The 20,497-nt window shown below is 36.7% G+C and overlaps 1 protein-coding gene and 1 non-coding gene across 8 annotated transcripts in view; one reads left to right on the top strand and one right to left on the bottom strand.

The window, feature by feature from the left end:
• Nucleotides 1–20,497, top strand: part of TNNI3K (TNNI3 interacting kinase) — a 312,765-nt gene that overhangs the window by 73,212 nt on the left and 219,056 nt on the right. The gene's annotated exons all lie outside the window — the stretch shown is intronic.
• Nucleotides 2,991–3,096, bottom strand: LOC112824083 (U6 spliceosomal RNA). The gene has a single exon (XR_003208217.1). It is a non-coding gene; the product is annotated as a U6 spliceosomal RNA (small nuclear RNA).

Raw genomic sequence — 20,497 nt, 5'->3', positions numbered from 1 at the left:
TCCATTTATTGCAGCAGCGACTATTATCATATTATAGCTATTAATTATAATGATATGGTATATTATATGAGATATAATGAAAATTATAGTATACTGAAATAGGATATCAGATATCCCTTTTTGTGGGCTTTCACAGGAGAAGGAGGCATGGAAAGAGGATCGGGAAGTGGAAAAGAGAAAGAGAGGACTGTATCTCTGCATTGTTTTTAAGTCAGATCTTCAACTTTGACATTGATACTCGGGCTGATTGCTAGTGGTTAGATGCCTTTGAAAGCCAGATTAAAGTGAAAGCACTGTAGAAGCCTATTGCAGGACTCACGGAAAGTCTACTCACATTGACCATAGGCATCAGGATGTTTATTGGAGCATGCCCTCAGAATCAACACCAATAGGGAAGGGGAGGAAGCAGGACTGAGTGGGGGAGAAATTGGACTGTAATGCAGTCCCAATAAAAGCTCAGTCAGCCCCATAGAGAGCTCTGAAACTGGGATGACCTTTGAGAGTTTTCCAAATTGGAATGAGGAGGTTGGGCTTTTATACTGGCAAAATAACCAGTCATTAGATTCTAGTGGCAGGGCAGCTCTCATTAGCCAAGAGAAATCTCCAGAGAGGTAGAGAGCTGAGGGATATGCTGTTAGCACAGCAGTATTCCTGGCAGCTTAGGTAATGCATTGTACAGACATTGGATAGCCCTCTTATCTTAAGTGATCAGGACCCAAATTTAATTGGTTAATTGAAAAAACAACGGTAAAAGAGAGAACTCATGTTAAAAATACATACCATATTCGAATACTTTGTTTTAATTTCACATATAAATACACATTTATTCATCACACTTTAAAAGTTTTAAAGCTTTTCTTTAAATGCAAGTCGCCAGGTTGGTCTTCAGAAACCTCCTTCTTGCTTGTAATGGGTCAGATACAACTTACTGCTTTAGTTTCTTTTGAATAAAGTAAGAATTTACAGATACATGCAAAGTATTCTAAATATAGAATATTGATAAATTGTTTACTACTTATTTCTACTTATATTTCATTAATTTTTATTCATATATAAATTATATACATAAAATAAAAAGACAACTAACATTATCAGTTTGGGATGAAATATGATTGATTTTTAGAAAGCATGCTTTTAAATCAGAAGTGAAGTTCTGAAAAGGTACCTACCAGCTACAGATGTTTGAGCAATATGTCACCAAGTCTCTGTTTTGCTACATTAGAAGCAGTCAATTTGGGACAGGCTAAGTGAGCTCCCACTGCAGGTCCTGCTATGCAGGATTTTTTTTTTTCAGCTTTATTAAGGTATTATTGACAAATAAAAATTGTATATATTTAAGTAGCACAACATGATGTTTTGAATATACATATGCACATTGTTTAATGATTACCATAGTCAAGCTAATTAACATATTCATCACCTCACATAGTGGGGAAAACACTTGAGATCTCTTTTAGCAAATTTCAAGTGTATAATATATTATTATTAACTATAGTCATCATGTTATAACATTAGGTCTCCAGAACTTACTCATCCTCTAGCCAAGAGTTTTTATCCTCTGAACAACATCTTCCTATTTCTTCCAACCCCTCAGCCCCTGTAACCACCACTCCACTCTCTGTTACTTTGAGTTCAGTTGTTTTTTTTTTTGAAGTCCGTGTAAAAGTAAGATCATGCAGTATTTGTCTTTCTGTGCCTGACTTAATTCACTTAGTATAGTGTCTTCTAGGTACATCCATGTTGTCACAAACAGCAGGATTTCCTTTTTTTTAAAGACTGAATAATGTTTCATTATATATGTATATCATATTTCATATATCTGTTGATGAGCACTTAAGTTGCTTCTATCTTGGCTAATGTGAATAATGCTGCAGTGAACTGGGAGTGCGGATACCAGTTTGAGAGAGCGACTCTATTTCCTTTGGCTGTAAACCCATCTGTGAGATCACTGGATCATATGATAGTTACAATTTTTAATTTTATGAGGAAATTCCATACTGTTTTCTGTAATTGCCATTCCAGTTTACATTCCCACCAATAGCATACAAGGGTTCCCTTTTCTCTATATCCTTGCCAACACTTACTTTTTTGATTTTTGGTAATAGCCATACTAACAGGCATGAAGTAACATCTCACTGTAATTTTGATTTGAGTTTTTCTTATTATTAGTGATGTTGAGCATCTTTTATGCACATGCTGGCTATTTGTGTGTCTTCTTTATAAAAATGTCTCTTCAGGTCTTTTGCCTATTTTTGTATTGACATATTTGGATATTTTGCTATTTAGTTGTATGAGTTTTTTATGTATTTTAGATATTAATATCTTATGAGATATATGTTTTGAAGATATTATCTCCCATTCCATAGCTCCCTTTCCATTTTGTTAATTGTTTCTTTTGTTATACAAAAACTTTTAAGTTTCATACAGTCCCCCTCATTTATTTTTGTTTTTGTTTTCTGTGCTTTTGGTGTCACATCCAAAAAGGGAAAAGAAATCATTGCCAAGAGCATTGTCAAGGTGGTTTTCCCCTATGTTTTCGTCTAGGAATTTTACGGTTTTTATGTCTTACATTTAAGTCTTTAATCCATTTTCAGTTGATTTTTGTGTGTAGTATAAAATAAACATCCATTTTTTTTCATGTGGATATCTAGTTTTCCCAACATCATTTATTGAAGAGGCTATCCTTTCCACATTGTATAGTCTTGGCAACGTTGTCAAAGATTAGTTGAATACATATGAATGGGTTTATTTCTGGGCTCTTTATTCTGTCCCAATGGTCTAAATATCTGTTTTTAAACTAGTACCATATGTTTTGATTTTTATCACTTTGTAATATAGTTTGAAATCAGTAAGTGTGATGCCTCCAACTTTGTTCTTCTTGCTGAAGATTGCTTTAGCTTCTGGGCTCTTTTTTTTTTTTTTTAATTCCAGTATAGTTAACATATAGTGTTATATTAGTTTCAGGTGTACAATATAGTGATGCAATAATTAAAAATCTGAATGGCTTCACAAATTTGTATGTCATCCTTGCACAGGGACATGCTAATCTTCTCTGTATTGTTGTAATTTTAGTTTATGTGCTGCTAAAGTGAGTACTATCTGGGTTCTTTTGTGATTTCCATATAAGTTGTTTTTTTTTTCTTTTCTATTTCTGTTGCTGTTAGAATTTTGATAGGGATTACACTGAATTTGTATACTTATTTGGGTAGTATGGACATTTTAAGAATTTTAATTCTTCCAATCCATGAACAGGGGATATCTTTGCATTTATTGTATCTTCAGATTTTTATACAACTGACTTTTGTATGTTCATTTTGTATGGAGCATCTCTATTGAATTATTAATTTTTTTCTAACAGATTTTGGTAGAGTTTTAGGGTTTTCTAGATAAGATCATGTCATCTACAAGCAGAGACAAATTTTACTTCTTTCTTTCTGATTTGGATGCCTTTTATTTATTTATTTTTCTTGCTGAATTTCTCTGGTGGGACTTCCACTATTATATTGAATAGAAATGACCATAGTAGGCATCCTTGTCTTGTTCCTGATCATACAGGAAAAGCTTTTAGCCCTTCACCATTGGTATGATGTTAGGTGTAAACTTGTCATATATAGCCTTTATTATGTTGAGGTACATTCCCTCCCTACCTAAGTATTGAGAGCTTTTATAAGGAAGGGACACTAATTTTGTCAAATGCTTTTTCTACATATACTGATATGATCATATGATTTTTGTTCTTTATTTTGTTAATGTGGTGTATCACATTCATGGATTTGTGTATGTTGAACATTCTTGCATCTAAGTCATAAATTCCACTTGATCATAGTATATGATTATTTTAACATGCTATTGAATTAGGTTTGCTAGTGTTTTGCTGAGGACATTTGCATGTATATACATCTGGGATATTGGACTGTAATTTTCTTTTCTTTTAATGTTCTTATCTGGTTTTGGTATCAGGGTAGTGCTGGCCTCATAAAATTAGCTTAGAAGTCTTCCTTCTTTTGTTTTTTGGAAGAATTTGAGAAGGACTGGTATTAATTCTTTGAATGTTCAGTAGAGTTCACTAGTGAAGCTTTCTGATCCTAGACTTTTGTTTATTGGGAGGCTTTAATTACTGATTCCATTTCCTTTCTCATTATTGGCCTGTTCTGATTTTCTATTTCTTCAATATTCAGTATTAGTAGATTGCATATTCTTAGGAATTTATCTATTTTTCTAATTTGTTGGTATATAATTGTTCATAATAGTGTCTCATGATGTTTTATATTTCTATGGTATCAGTTGTAATGTTTCTTCTTTCATCGCCGACTTTATTTGGATCTTCAAGCTTTTTTTCATAATTAACCCAGCTAAAGATTTGCCAGTTTTGTTTATCTTTTTAAGAAGCCACCCTTAGTCTCATTAATGTGTATTGTTTTTCTAGTCTCTATTTCCTTTATTTCTGCTCTGACCTGTCTTACTGTCTTCCTTTTGCCAACTGTGGGCTTTGTTTATTGTTCTTTTTCTAGTTTCTTGAGGTATAAACTTAGGATTTTACTTGAGATCTTTCTTTTTTGTTAATGTAGACATTTTTGTATTAACTGTCCACTTAGAACTGCTTTTGCTGCATCCCATAAGTTTTGGTATGATGTAATTCCATTTTCATTGCTTTCAAGATATTTCCCTTTTGATTTCTTCTTTGACTCTTGGGCTGTTCAGGAATATGTCATTTTACTTCCATATGTTTTTAGTTTCATGAATTTTTTTTAGTCTTACTTCTGTTATTACTTTTTATTTTCAGACCATTGTGGTCAGAGCAGATACATGATATGATTTCAGTCTTCTTAAAATTGTTAAGATTTATATTGTGACTTAACATATGAATTTTTTTGGAGAATGTTCCATGTGTGCTTGAGAAGAATGTGTTGTGCTGCTATTGGATGGAATGTTTTGTGCATGTCAGTTAGGTCCATTTGGTCTAAAATATATTTCAAGTACAGTATTTCTTTATTGATTTTTGGTCTGGATGTTCCACTCATTGTTAAAAGTAGAGTATTAAAGTCCTTTATTATTATTGAATATCTGTCTATTTCTCCCTTAAGAGCTGTTAACATTTGCTTTATATATTTAGATGCTCCAATATTGGGTGCATATATATTTATAACCATTTTATCCTCTCAATGAATTAATACCTTTATCATTATATAATGATCTCCTTTTTTCCTTGTTACAGGTTTGACATGAAGTCTATTTTGTCTGATATAAGTGTAGCTACCCTTCTTGCCTTTGCTGTCTATTTGCATGGAATACTTTTTCCCATCTCTTCACTTTCAGCCTATGTGTAAGTCTATTGTAGGCAGCATATACTTGGGTCTTGCTTATATTTTTTTAATTAAGACTTAATTTTCTTAGAGCACTTTTGGGTTTACAACAAAGTTGAGAGAAAGGTACAGAGATTTCCTATACACCCTCTGCCCCTATGGATGCATATCCTCCCACATTATCAACATAGCTCATCAGACTGGTACACTTTTTACAAAGGATGAACCTACATTGACACATCATAATCACCCAAAGGCTGTAGTTTACCTTAGAAGTCACTTGTGGTATTGTACATTCTGAGTTTGGACAAATGTTTAATGATATAGATCCATCTTTATATCATATAGAGTATCTTCACTGACCTAAAAATCCTCTGTGTTCTGCCTATTTATCTCTTACCCACTACCCACCCCTGACAATCATCAATCCTTTTATTTTCTGTATAGCTTTGCCTTTTCCAGAATGTCATTTATTTGGAATTATACAGTATGTATTTTTTAGGATGGCTTCTTTCACTTAGTAATACGAATTTAAGGTTCCTCATTGCCTTTTCAGAGCTTGATAGATCATTTTTATAGCAGTGAATGATAATGCCATTGTTGAAAAGACGTTTTTGCTCCATACTATTGCCTTTGCCCCTTTGTCAAATATCAATTGACTTTATTTATGTCTGTCTGTTTCTGGTCTCCCTTTTATGTTCTGTTGATCTGTCTATTCTTTTGTTATTACCATAATATCTTGATTACTGTAGCTTTATAGAAAGGCTTGCAGTTTAGTAGCATTAGTATTACAACTTTGTTCTTCTTCAGTATTGTGTTGGCTCTTCTGGATCTTTTTGCCTCTCTATATAAACTTTAAAATCAGTCTGTCAATATCCAAAAAAAAAATTTGTTGGGATTTTGATGGGGATTGCATTATATCTTCAGAAAAAGTAAGGAAGAAATGTATCTTGATTATTGAAATGATATCTTCTTACATGAACATGAACTATTTCTCCACTAACTTAGTTCTTTGACTTTGTCTGTCAGCATTTTGTAGTTTTCCTCATATAGATCTTGTATATATTTTGTTAGATTTATACTTAAATATTTTTTATGCTAATGTAAATGATACTGTTTTATTAATTTCAAATTTTACTTGTTTATTGTTGGTATATAGGAAAGCAACTGACTTTTGTGTACCCTGTACCTTGCAATCTTGAATAATTGCTTAATAGTTCTAGGAAATTTTTGTGGATCCTTTCAGAATTTCAACTTGGATGATTATGTTATCTGTGACCATAGCTTTACAGCTTTATAGCTTCCTTCTCTATCTGTACACTTTTATTCCTTTTCTTGCCTTATTACATTAGCAAGAAGTTCTAGTAATGTGTTGAAAAGAATGGTGAGAGGGGATATTGTTACCTTGTAATTAATCTTAGAGGGAATGCTTTGATTTTCTCATCATTCATATGATGTTAGCTGTAGGTTTTTTGTGGATAGTCTTTATCAAGTTGAGAAAGTTTCCCTCTATTCCTAGTTTTCTAAGAGTTTTTGTCATGAATGAGTGTTGGATTTTGTCAAATGCTTTTTCTACATCTGTTGATATGATCAAGTGGTTTTTCTTTTTTATTCTGTTGATGGGATAGATTACAGTAATTGGTTTTCAAATTTTGAACCAGTCTTACATATCTAGAATAAATCCTACTTGGTAGTGGTGTATAATCTTTTTTATGTTTTTTTTATTCATTTTGCTATATTTTATTGAGGATTTTCATATCTATCAGAGATATTGGTTTGTAGTTTTCTTTTTTTGTAATGTGCTTGGTTTTAGTAGTAGGGTAACACTGGCCTCATAGAATAAGTTAGGATCTATTCCATTTCCCTCTATTGTTTGAAAGAAATTGTAGAGAAGTGATATTATTTCTTCCTTAAATTTTGATAGAATGTAGCAGTGAACCCATCTGGCTCTGATACTTTCTGTTTGGGAAGGTTACTAATTTTTGACTCAATTTCTTTAATAGATATAGGTCTAGTCAGATCATCTATTTCTTCTTGTTTGTGTTTGGGCAGATTGTGTCTTTTGAGCAATCGGTCTATTTCATCTTGATTATCAAATTTGTGGGCATAGAACTGGTCATAGTATTCCCTTACTGTTTTTAAATGTCCATGGGATCCGTAGTCATATCCCCTGTTTCATTTCTGATACTAGTAATTTGTGTCCTCTCTCTTTTTTTGTTAGTTAGCCTAGCTGAAGGTTTATGAAAATGATTGGTCTTTTCAAAGACCCAGCCTTTGTTTTCATTGACTTTCTCTATTGGTTTCCTGTTTTCAATTTTATTGATTTCTGCTCTTATTCTTACTATTTAATTTCTTCTAATTGCTTTGGATTTAATTTGCTCTTTTTCTAGTTTCCTGACATAGATTCTTGTTTCTTTTAAACCATTCAGCCACTCGGTGTTTTTTGAGTGTAGAATTTAATCCACTTACATTAAACATAATTATGATACATAGGGACTTACTATTGCCATTTTATTCATTGTTCTCTGACTACTTTATAGTTCCTTGTTTTTTATCTTCCTCTCTTGTTGTCTTCCTTTGTTATTTAATTATTTTCTGTAGTGCTATGCTTTAATTCCTTTATCTTATGTGTATCCACTATAGGTTTTTACTTCATGGTTACCATGGGGCTTACATAAAACATCTTACAGTTTTAACTGTCTATTTAAGGTAATAACAACTCTGGTTGCACACAAAAACTACTGTTTTACTCCCCTCTGCCTCACATTTTGTTTCTGGGATGGCACAATTTACTTTTATTATATTGTGTATCCATTAGCAAATATTTGTATGTGTAGTTATTTTTAATACTTTTATCTTTTGAACTTTATACTAAAGTTAAAATTGAATAACACACCAGCATTACAGTAAAAGAGTATTCTGAATTTGTCTGTATACTTACTGTTACTATTGAGGTTCTTTTCTTTCATATGTTTTCATATTGCTAGTTATTGTCCTTCCATTTCCACTTGAAGAACTCCTTTTAGCGATTATTTTCAGGTAAGTCTTGGTGATGAATTTTCTTAACTTTTGTTTGTCTGGAAAAGTATCTCTCTTTCATTTCTGAAGGACAGGCATGCTAGGTAAAGTATTCTTGGCTAACAGTTGTTTTTTTGTTTTGTTTTGTTTTTCTTTCAGCACTTTGAATATATCCTCCCACTGTCTCCTAGTCTGCAAGGTTTCTGCTGAAAAAAAATCACTGATAGTCTGATGGGGGTTCTCTTGTATGAGATGAGATGAGTTTCTTTTCTCTTGCTGCTTTCAGAATTCTCTCTTTGTGTTTGAGTTTTGACAGTTTTATTGTAATGTGTTTTTGTAAAGTCCTCTTTGTGTTGCATCTGTTTGAGGGCCACTGAGCTTCCTATACCTAGATATCAATATCTCTCCCCAGATTTGGGAAGTTTTCAGCCATTATTTCCTTTCAATAACCTTTCTGCCCTTTCTCTTACTCTCTCTCTCTCTTTTCCTTTGGGGACTCCCATAATGTGTGCATTTTTCTCTGATGATGTTCCATAAATCCCATAGAATTTCTTAATTCTGTTTCATTCATTTATCTTTTTGTTTCTCTAATTTGGTAATTTCAAATAATTTTTTTTCATATTACAGATTCTTCTACTTGATTAAATCTGCTGTGGATGCTATATATTGCATTTTTCATTTTATTCATTGTGTTCTCCAGCTCCAGAATTTCTGTTTGGTCCTTCTTTATAAATTCTATCTTTTTTTGGAACTTCTCCTTTTGTTCATGTATTGTTTTCCCAATTTTGTTGAATTGTCTGTGTTCTCTTGTAGCTTGCTGAGGTCCTTAAAACAATTCTTTTTAATTCTTTGCCAATTCATAGATCTCTATATCTTTGTAGTCAGTTACTGGAAAATCACTGTATTCCTTTGATAGTGTCAAGTTTCCTTGATTTTTTTGTGTTTCTTATAGCCTTGCATTGATGTGTGCACACTTAATGGAGCAGTCACTTCTAGAATTTATTAACTGCCTTAGGTGGAGAAAGATCTTCATCCACAGGTGAGCATGAGGGTGCCAGCTGGGTGTAGTGTGGCAGTTCCATCTCTAAGGAGGGCTTAACTGTATATTCTCCTTGTAGCTTTGTCAACTGAGGTCAGCATTGATGAAGATTGTAGGAGTTCTTAGCAGCCAAGTTTGTGGGTACCCACAGTGGCAGCAATGGCTGTTGGGTTCTTTGGTGCAAAGACTGCTGGGGTTCTCTTGATCTCTTTTTCTCCTGTGGGAAAATTTGTGGCCAAGGGCTCCCTCTTGGTATCAGGTCTGGCTCATCAGTGTACTCCTAGTTGTGGTGGCACCAGTATCTGATGCATAGGTACCTGAAAGGCAGTCACAGAGCTAGGGTCTAGAACTTGGAGTCCATGGAGTGGTGGTAGAGCTGAGGTCCAGAGCTCAGGCACACATGCAACTATAGTGGCTCCAGGATCTGTGTCATGGATCTGTGTCATGTGCCTTTTCACTGTAGCAGTGGCTCTGCCATCCTAGGTAAGGGTGCTTGCCAAGTGCCTATGGAGCTTGAACCTAGAGAATGGGCATATGCCAAACAACCATGGCTCTGAGGTTTGAGGTGCAGACATGCTCACTGTGGCTGTGGCTCTGAAGTCTGAGGTACAGAGGCTTATGGTGCTGCAACAGGTCTGGAGAGCAGTCATGTATAGAGCAGCTGTTGCTCTGGAGTTCCGGACATGTCCAGGGTTGATGAAAGGGGCAGCTCCTGTGCCAGGGTGGTGCAACAGAAGTTCCTTCTGGTGTGGGGGTTGTGCAGAGCAACAACTCCTTCTCCAGGTATCTTCAGTGACAGTGGCTGTTGGTTACCTTGGTGGCCAAACCTGCTAGTGTCCTTTGTGGAATGGCCACTGAAGTCCACACCAGCAAACATTATGGGTTCTCCACTGTGAAAGCCGTGGGAGTCTGTGGCTGCCCTCAGCTTCAGTGGCTGTTGAGATACTCAGAGCAAAGGCTACTGGGGTCCTCCGCAGTGCAGAACACTGGAGACCATGGTGGCATTCTCTGTATGGCTGATACTGATAGCCTTTGACCTTCTTTACTCCTAGCCATCTCTAGACATCTCAGCTATGCCAGTCTCCCCCAGCAATCCTATGTGTGTTGTTACTCTCCACTTTTCATCCCATTGTGTTGCTACAGGTTCTTAATTGAACCCTTGGGCCCTCCCAGGGCTATTTTCCTTCATAGATAACTCATTGGGTTTTGTGGGTTTTTTTGTTTGTTTGTTTTTTGTTTTTTGGAGGGTGGGGAGGCAGGAGGACAAAGCCTGGTATCTCCTACTCTACCATCTTGACAATATCATTCCCAGATGCTCCTTCACTAAACAATTCTGAGTAACTTCTAAGGAGATAGCTGACTACATGTAGCATCGTGAAAAATCAACTCTCCTTTCTAGCCCACACATATCTGCCATGCCTCCTATTTGAATTTTGTGACATGATCCCTCTTATTCACTTAGCTTCAACGATGGAGCACCTTCTTCTGGCTGAGAGGATAAAAGGTAGCCAAGTGTAGAGTCTCTACCATCTTACTGTACTTTTATTGTTACTTACAAATGAAGTAGGGCTAACCTTTAGACAACTGTAAATCACTTGGTCCCCTGTTAAACATTGTATCTTTACAGGACAGAGATTTCAAATTATAGATTAGCTTGTTACTGGATGAATTCTTTTTTTTAATCTCAAGATGCAAGATTCATTGTCTTTGAATTATGTTATACAGTAAATTTAGAGCTGTTTGATACTTGAAAACATAACTTTTAATCATTGTTCTTCTTTCACAAATGTGGAGCAATTTAGGAGTTAAACTGAATTATTCTAATAAGTTTTCAGTTCTCATAACCAGATAAATTAATTCAGAAGTTGTAGGCTTCTAGCTGTCAGTGAAAAAAATCTATCACACATGGTGAAGATTTCTTTTTTCTTTTCTTTTTTTTTAAAATTATTACTTAATTAGTTTCCCTCGTAAAAAAAAAAAAAGTCATTAGTCCAATTATAAGTCCCCTTGGTTCCAGTGACCTAGGATTAGATGTTACACCCCCTAGTTTTTCTATGAAAAATAGCTAAAAATATATTAACACAGAAGAATGTAATACCTAACACATGACAAAAGTAGATGCAAGCCCTTCTTTCCATAATAAACTCCCAGAGTACATTTTATGAAATATCAAGGGCAATAAATTGTTTTTAATATAATTAGGAAATTTCTGTTATCTGGACCAAATTTGAGGTTTCTTTGTTCTTAGGATATTTCATCATGTAAATGGGAGTGAGTCTTGCCATAGATCTGAAAATGAAATTTTTGTCTCTTTGTTCAAGTGTCTCCTCTGAATACTGAAATTTTGTGCACAGAAAATTCTCTGCTTTTTACATAAAGGTCTTTGCTAAATGACAAATACAAAATATTTTGTGTAGGTGTGTGTTGTGAAGGAATTTACAAACTTCACAGCATTCTGGTCCACTCATGAATAACTGAAAGATAAATTATGAATCTTTGCCTCTCTAACTTTATGAAATTAACAGCCTTTGATAACCTCTGTGATTTCCATTTCATATTGTATATATTAAGATTGTATGAGTTTTCTGTTCCCTAGCTCTTTTAAAAGATGAACAGCTTTTCTGGGGATATATTATTATTATACTTCTTGTATTTGAAATTTACATATGTTTATTCATTCATTTATTTTTTTTAATTTATGAAGCATATGGCCATAAAAAGAAAGTCAGGAGGGAGATGTAAATACAGAGAACTTGTGGAACCTCTCTTTTATAGATTATTAAAAATAGGATAAATCGCCATCAATCTCACTTGTTGTAAGTAGTCACCTGCCTAAGAGACCGGAAGCTGGAGGTCCTTCTAGCTTCTCAGTGATCCTCTATCCTAAAATATACATGTCCTACAGTGTATGGCATTGTCTGGTTTGGGTCCAGCGAGACACATTTATGTAAGATACAAGGCTATCACAGAATTTTTTCACAGACTTGTAGTAGAGATGAGTTAAGGACAAATAAAACATAAGGAAAAAAGAAACAAGGTGTCTCCTACTGAGGTTATTTATGGTCTTCCTGCCATTGCAGGTTTACTGAAAGATGGTGATGAGGCCTTATACATTTTCAATCCAAATAAACATAAGGAATTTAAATTATGTAATGAGGACAGATTAGAATAAGAGATCGATTTCTGATTATTCCTGACTGTTTTCTAATTGGCAAAGTATCTAAGCTAACCCTTACCAAATGGTATTTTTTGGCCATTTCTGTCTTCATCATCACCTTGATGGGAGGATTAGAAAAAAAAGGGGTGCCTGGGTGGCTCAGTCAGTGAAGTGTCTGCCTTAAGGTCAGGTCATGATCCTGGGGTCCTGGGATGGAGCCCTGCATTGGACTCCCTGCTCAGTGGGGAGCCTGCTTCTCCCTCTCCCTGCCCCCGGCTCATGCTGTCTCTCACTCTCACTCTCTCCCTCTCAAATAAATTAATAAAATCTTTAAAATAAAAGAAAAAGAAAAAGAAGAGACCATGATATTTAGCCATTTTACTAGTCACTGATTAGAAGTTTCAAATAGGAGAAATGGGGAATCTTAATGAAAATGAGAGTCAGGGATTATTTGTGTATTTCCCAGCTTTGCTACTGTCTCCTCTATTATTGTTCCTATTGTCCTTGCCTCAGTTTCTTAGCCTCTGCCTTCCTAGCTCATCCCATTGGACCACCTGAGCTCTCCAAAGACTCAGTTCTGCTTTAGGACTAACTAATCTGGACCTAAGCAGATAGTATTCAAACAGCCTCAGGCACATTTTACCTGGTCTCTTCCTATGAAATTGAGAATCTTTCTCTCTCCTGGACCCTAGAGCCCAGTATTTCTATAGCCTTTATATGTTTGGAACTTCCTTTGCCTTTCTCTTAGATAGCTCCTATATAGCCTTCTAAGCAATATTCAATATAGGCATTATCTCTTTGGAAAAGTCACTCCCCCAATTCAGTGCCTCATCTTTGCCCCATAACACCAGGTTTATCTCTAGCATACTTCTCTCACTATATTGATATCACATGTTTATTTGTCTCTCACCTTAGACAATAAATTCATTAAACCCAGGACCAGGCATCTGTGTTTGTCTCCTAAGCTTGGCATAGAGTAGACATTAGGTACTTGTAAAGGAATGACTGGCTGACTCAGTCTGGAAATTGCCCTGGAGTCCCAATTTCCTCACACCAATTTTCAGGTCTAGCCTTCTGTTTAGGCTCCTCCTTTCCTATCTCCGTCTTGTCAGACTTCTTTCTAAGCCTTCAGTCCTGGCTTCTAAAGCCTCACTGAGGTTAACTGGTTGCCCAAGGGACCCTAGCCTTACCTTTAAATGTGGCACCAGGCATGATTTGCATGCCCTGCATCTCACTGCCTGCTCTATCTGGTAGGAAGCTACTCTCTCTACCCCGTTGATAGAGTTGATGCTCTAACCTGAGAGCCAAAGAAATGAATATTTATGAAGGATTTACTTTAGTCAGGTCTTTTGCTTATTTTTTTTATTATGCCATTTAATTTAATCATCACATAGCTTTACTGAAGAAACTGAGGCTCAAAGAGATAAGTTAATTTGCACCAAATCACACAGCTATTAAGTGTCAGAGTCTAAATTCTTACCCAAACTGGCTGACTACAAAAACTGAGCTCTTAATCAATTTTCTGTATAGCCAACGAGAGGGGACCTATGGAAAGCTTCCTCAAAGAAGCTAACAGGAGAAAGTCTATTGTTTCTGTATATTCTTTAGTATTTCCACTTATATTCTTTAGTATTTCCACTTCTACCTTTGGCTTTGTTCTTATTTTTAAGGTTATGCCCAAGATTCCTCATCAACAAGACAATTTTTTTTGAGGGGCACCTGGGTGGCTCAGTTGTTAAGCATCTGCCTTCGGCTCAGGTCATGATCCCAGGGTTCTGGGATCGAGCTCTGCATTGGGCTCCCTGCTCCGCGAGAAGCCTGCTTCTCCTTCTCCCACTCCCCGTGCTTGTGTTCCTGCTCTCTCTGTCAAATAAATAAAATCTTAAAAAAAAAAAAGACATTTTTTTTGGAAATTACACTTTCCATTATGTTTTTCATCTGTCCTTGGTGAAAGGATAGAGTGCTAAGGATGTATTTCAGAAGAACTATAAAAGCAAGAAAAACTTGTTTTTCAAAACTTTTCAAGATAAATGTTTTCTTGATCAATTCTCATTAGAGCTTATTTTCTATAGCACTGAAAATATTTTTTAACTCAGTACAAGAAAATTTTGTTAAAAATATTTACCATAATTTGTTTCTATCTCATTTGTTGCTATATCATTTGCTTCAGCTGCTATCTTAGGACATAAAGATTTCTGGTTCTACCTATTGCTTTCTTCTTTGTTCAGAAATTTTTATATTATCAGTTTGCTTAAAGGTTGGACTAGTTAATTTACTTGGATTAGCTGTCTTTACTGATTATACAATTTGCAGGTCTCAACAACAACAAAATATGGAGCCCCTTGTTAAAAAAAGAGGGATAACTTCAAGAGAGCAACAGCAGAGCATTAAAACAAGCATGGGGCCATTCTAAGTATGGGATACTCTGTGACTGTCTTGGTTGCACATCATGGTGTTTTCCCTAGTTCTCATACAATTTCATAACTATTACTGAAAATATTCTTCACAGGAAAATTATCAAAATCACAAATAAAATACTGAGAGGGAAAAATTCATATATATATGTATATATATATATATACACATATATATATGAAATATTTTCCGTTTTCTCTAATTTGGTTAGAATTGAGAGTGGGGAGGAAAGTGTGTTTAATTAAATAATAATAATAATGACACCTCACAGCCTCTGAAGCTATAGGTAATTTGTTGCTAGAGCTTTGAAAAATTATGTTATTCATAGTTTATACTTGAGAAATAGGTTAAAGAAATGAAAGCAATTTGAAATTTGTGTTTTAGGTCTCTACCTCATTGCTTGTCCAGTCATGAAAGAATTACAAGATGCCAGGGGCCTGGGTGGCTCAGTTGGTTAAGCGACTGCCTTCGGCTCAGGTCATGATCCTGGAGTCCCAGGATCGAGTCCCACATCGGGTTCCCTGCTCAGCAGGGAGTCTGCTTCTCCCTCTGACCCTCTTCCCTCTCGTGCTCTCTCTCATTCTCTCTCTCTCAAATAAATAAATAAAATCTTAAAAAAAAAAAGAATTACAAGATGCCTTTTACTAAGCCTGCACTAATTGTGACCAAAACACAAGCATACTGAAGGATATTTCTGGAAAGGAGGCAAAGTCATTGGAATTTCTCTGTTGTATGAATGCTGTATATACTCCATGATTTGCATACAAATTGTTCATGGAAAGAAATTAAGTTCTGTTTCAACTTAGTGATGGAAATTTGACACATAGTGAAAGTGAGCCCATAACAGCAATTTTGCAAGTAAAGGTTTTTTTAGAGAAGAAAAAGTAATCAGAGATAGTGAAGACTCCATTATTGGCCTAGTTAAAATACTATTTCTGAGCGTCGTATTTTAAAACATTATATACTTTCAGCCCAGCAAAGAACCACTAGAGAATGAATAATGTATTTATTGTGTATTTAAAATTTATCAAGCATTCCCAAGCACAAAAAAATGTATTATTATTGCATATTTCAGTCAGCCAATTAATGCCTACATTTATATATTACAGTTAGTAAACTGGACTGAGACTTGTGGTAAATACTGTAGCTTGGTTCTCTCAGTACATTTTTGACAAATATGACCGAGTTTTAGTTTAGTTTTTTTCTTATTTTAAATTGGATTTATAAGGAAACAAGATAACTTGCCCCATTATTATTGCTTTCCTAGAGGCAATTTTGCAACTATGATTATAAATAAACTTCTATTATCAAGTCTTATTTCCCAAAAGACAAGAAAAAAAATCCATCATTGGTTTTCCCTTGTGTGAGTTTCATAGTTTCTGGCAATATGCAGACCTTAAGAGTTCAGGTTCCTTATTTAGACTTTTTAAAGTTTATCTTGACTTTCAAAGTTTTCTTTTGTTCTTCTACAGGTTTTCCTTCAAGAGTATTTAAAGTGTAGAAGACATAAAATTTGACTAGGGAAGAGCAAATCAAGTTGGTCAATATTTATTGAGCGTGTATAGGTTAGTTATGATAGAAATTGAAAAAAAGTATAAAATATAGCTTCAAATATCACCTGGGTGCTTACAACCTGTTAAAGAACTAAAAAATTGGAACATAATAATATACATTCATTCTTTCACTCAACTATTCAACAAATATTTATTGAGGAACTAATAGGTTTCAAGATCTACGTTTGACACTGGTAATTTAATAGTGAGCAGAATTATATACGGCTCCTAGCCTCACAGGGTTTATAGTCTAGTGGAAAAGACAGGAAATCAAATAATCAGACAAACACATAAAATTGCCACTGTGATAAGAGCTATGAAGATCACCAATGGCGCCATGCCTAAAAGAGGGTAATTTGGTCTCCCTTCTACTGTTTTCCCCTCAACCTGTTCTGACAAGGCAGCCTGAGTGAATCTTTTAAAATGTGTATCAGATCATGTCACTCCTCTGATCTGCCCAAAAAGCCTCCCATATAATTCAGAGCAAAAATACTCATTTTCTACCCAACTGTAATCCCCACTTTATTCTTACTCATTTGTCATCAACCTTAAGTTCCTTGACCATACCAGGAATGCTCCTGCCTTGGGACACTTACACTGCTCTTCTCTCTGTCTACATTGCTCTTAGTAACTACCTTACTTTCTTATCCTAAGATCCTGGTTCAAATGTAATTTTATCAGTAAGTTCTTTCCAGATCATCCTATTTTTGAACTGAAACCTCACCTCTCTGATATTCTAATCTCTTCCCTCCTTTATTTTTTTCCAGCACTTATCACTATATAACAGCCTGCTGTTTATTTACTTTGCTTTACTGTCTGTTTTCTGTACGGAAATATCAGCTCAAAAAAGACAGATTTTGTTGTTTTCTCTCCATTATCCTCTGTTCCTAACACAGGGCCTACCTGGCACATAGTAGACACACAATTAATATTTGTTGAATGAATATGTCAATAGTCATGGAAGTTGGGAGAGACTCTCTGAGGAACTAATAATTTGGCTTATAACTCAAGGACCCAAGTAGATGTTAATCGAGTAAAGCGAGGAGAGCTAAGATGGTGGCCGAGTAAGAGGACCCTAGGCTGATCTTGTCCACGGAACACAAGGAGATAACTATCAAATCATCCTAAATACCCCAGAAATCAGCCTGAAGACTGACAGAACAAACTCCACAACTAAAGGGAGAGAAGAAGACTCATCGAAGAGGCCAGGAAGGGCAGAGAAGTGGTTTGAGGGAGAAAGGGATCAGTACTGCTGTGGAGGAGAAGGAGCTGTGGTCACGGAAGCAAGAGAAAGAGGGAGAGAGAGACAGAGGAGCACAGAGGGGAACCCACAAGGAGAACACTTCCCCAAAGCCATTTGCTGGGAAAAAGAGAGGGGCTAAGTTTTGTGAGTTCTATCAGCCAGTGGGGCTTCAAGCCTCGAGTTTGAAAGGTCGGTGCATTTGGCTGGCCTAGAGCCCTCCGGGCTCTGCCCTGTTCCTGCAGAAAAGGCAGGGAAACACCCCAGTGGCAGACAGCATGGGAAAAGCCATCTGAAGAGTGCCTGTAGCACAAGGCAGGGATATGACTTGCCCTTCTTGGAGGAGTTGCAGAGAGGTAGTACTCCTGGAGACACCCTTCTGGGCACACAGGAGCCCACTGGTGACATTTCTCTCCTGGCCCCTCAGCAGAAACACAGATGTACCAGCAGGAGGCAGTCCTGGGCCTGCAGAGGCTGCCTCACTTGCTTCCACCAAACCCCACTTCCCCACACTCTGGTGAGACTATCTTTCCGGGTCAAGCATGCCTCAGTCCCAGAGCAGTGAGACCCTGGTCTTCTGGGTGACGACCAGCACAGGCCCCTGCCCACATCACGTCCCTAAAGCCTGGAGTTTGAAAAGTCAGCAGGCTTGGCTGGGGTAGCAGCCGCTCGTGGTGAGGAGGCAGGCCCACAAGCCAGGGGCAGATGTCCCGGAAACAGTGATCTGTAAGAGATCTGGGACACACCTGGGGGAGATGATTTGTTCTTCTCAGAGTGCTTTCCTGAAAGGCAGCAGACTCAGAGACTGCTCTCCGGAGACAAAGGAGGTGGTCAGTGCCATTTTCCTCCCCCTACCCATCAGCATCAACACAGAGCAAACTGGGGTGGGCAGTAAGAGCACAGGGAGGACACAGGCTGCCTAACCTGCCCAGGCCAAGTCCCATGCCCTGGTGCTCTGGCGGTGCTGCCCTTCTCAGTCAAGCTTGCCTCAGTCCCAGAGTGGCCAGCCCCTTGCCCAGAAGATCAGCACGAGCCCCAGCACAGACCTCAGCCCCTGACTAGAGAGTTCTGCGGGGCTGCAGTTCAAGTACAGGTAGTGTCAGGTTCCATTTCACAAGCAGAGCAGAGCACACCTAGTCCAAACTGGCCACATTTCCAGCCAGGGACCAAACACTCTCCATAGCAGGCCAGGGGAGTTTTTGCAGATGACCGACCTGAAGACTAGAGCAGCCAAACCACAGCAGAGGGCATGCAGCCCACACCAGAGATGCTCACTCAAGTGTCAGACACTGGGTATTACATACTCACTTCTTCATAAAGCCATTTCTCTCCAAAGTGGGAAACAGACTCATCCCAAATGAAAGAACAAGATCAAGTCATGGCCAGACATCTAAGTGAGACAGATAGAAGTAACATGACTGATGGAGAATTTAAAGCAACAAACCTAAGGATACTCACTGGGATTAAGAAAAGAATGGAGGACTTCAGGGAGACCCTTACCACAGAGATAAAAGAGTTAAAAAAAAATCAGTCAGAAATGAAAAATATAATAACTGAGATGGGAAACAGGCTTGAAGCAATGAACACAAGGATGGAAGGAGCAGATCTCTCCATAGACATTGGCAAGCCAGAAGGGAGTGTCATGATCTATTCAATGTGCTGAATGGGAAGAAAACTCTGATCAGAGGTGGTAAGATTTCATTTTGATGGTTGAGTAATATTCTATTGTCTCTATATACCACATCTTCTTTGTCCATTCGTCTGTCAATGGACATCTGGGCTCTTTCCATGGTTTGGCTATTATGGATGTTGCTGCTGTAGACAATGGGGTGCAGGTGCCCCTTCTGATCACTATGTTTGTATCCTTTGGGTCAATGCCTAGTGGTGCAGTTGCTGGCTCATAGGGTAGCTCAATATTTTACTTTTTGAGGAACCTCCATACTGTTCTCCAGACAAATGTGGAAATTAAGAAACAAAACAGAGATCATAGGGGAAGGGAGGGAAAAATAAAATAAGACAAAAACAGGAAGATAAACTGCAAGAGACTCTTAACTACAGGAAACCAACTGAGGGTTGCTGGAGGGGAGAAGGGTGGGGATAATTGAGTGATGGGCATTAAGAAGGGTACTTGATGGAATGAGCACTGGGTGTTATATGCACCTTGATGAATCACTAAACTCTACCTCTGAAACTAATAACACACTATATGTTAATTAATTGTATTTAAATTAAAGAAAAACAAAAAAGAATGGGAAAAAACCTGCAGGCAAGAAGACTATCCAGGGAGGGCAACATTCAGAATCGAAGGAGAGATCAAGAGTTTCCCAGACAAAAAAGCACTAAAGGAGTTTGTGACTACTAAACAAGATCTTATTAATTATTATTGTCAAATGGTGTTCTTGTGAGATGTCATTTCCCATTCTATTACTTTTTGGATGGTAATTATTACATAGAATGCCATCTTTTTTTGTTTTGTAGAATCCATTTATTTTTCTGTTACCTAATAAAATTTTTTCTCTATATACAAAAAAAAAGTAAAGAGAGGAAGAAGTAATAATAGTAGCAGTGATAGTAATAACAATTACCTTCAGTGCTGTGAACTAGTAGTTTACATATATTAACTCTGAATCCTTAAAATAACCCTCCAAAATATGTAAAATCATTATCTCTCATTCACAAATGAAAGGTTGAGACAGAGTTTTCCAGGCAGAGGAAATTGTATGTGTAAAAGCTTTCTGACTGTAGAAAATATGGCAAGGAGACAGTAAAAGA

Source organism: Callorhinus ursinus, unplaced genomic scaffold, assembly GCF_003265705.2.
Source record: "Callorhinus ursinus isolate GAN/ISIS: 27379988/994484 unplaced genomic scaffold, GSC_fseal_2.0 scaffold9, whole genome shotgun sequence".
Taxonomy (NCBI): Eukaryota; Metazoa; Chordata; class Mammalia; order Carnivora; family Otariidae; genus Callorhinus; species Callorhinus ursinus.
The sequence above is the reverse complement of the archived record's forward strand: the minus strand, read 5'-3'. Positions and strand labels throughout refer to the sequence as shown.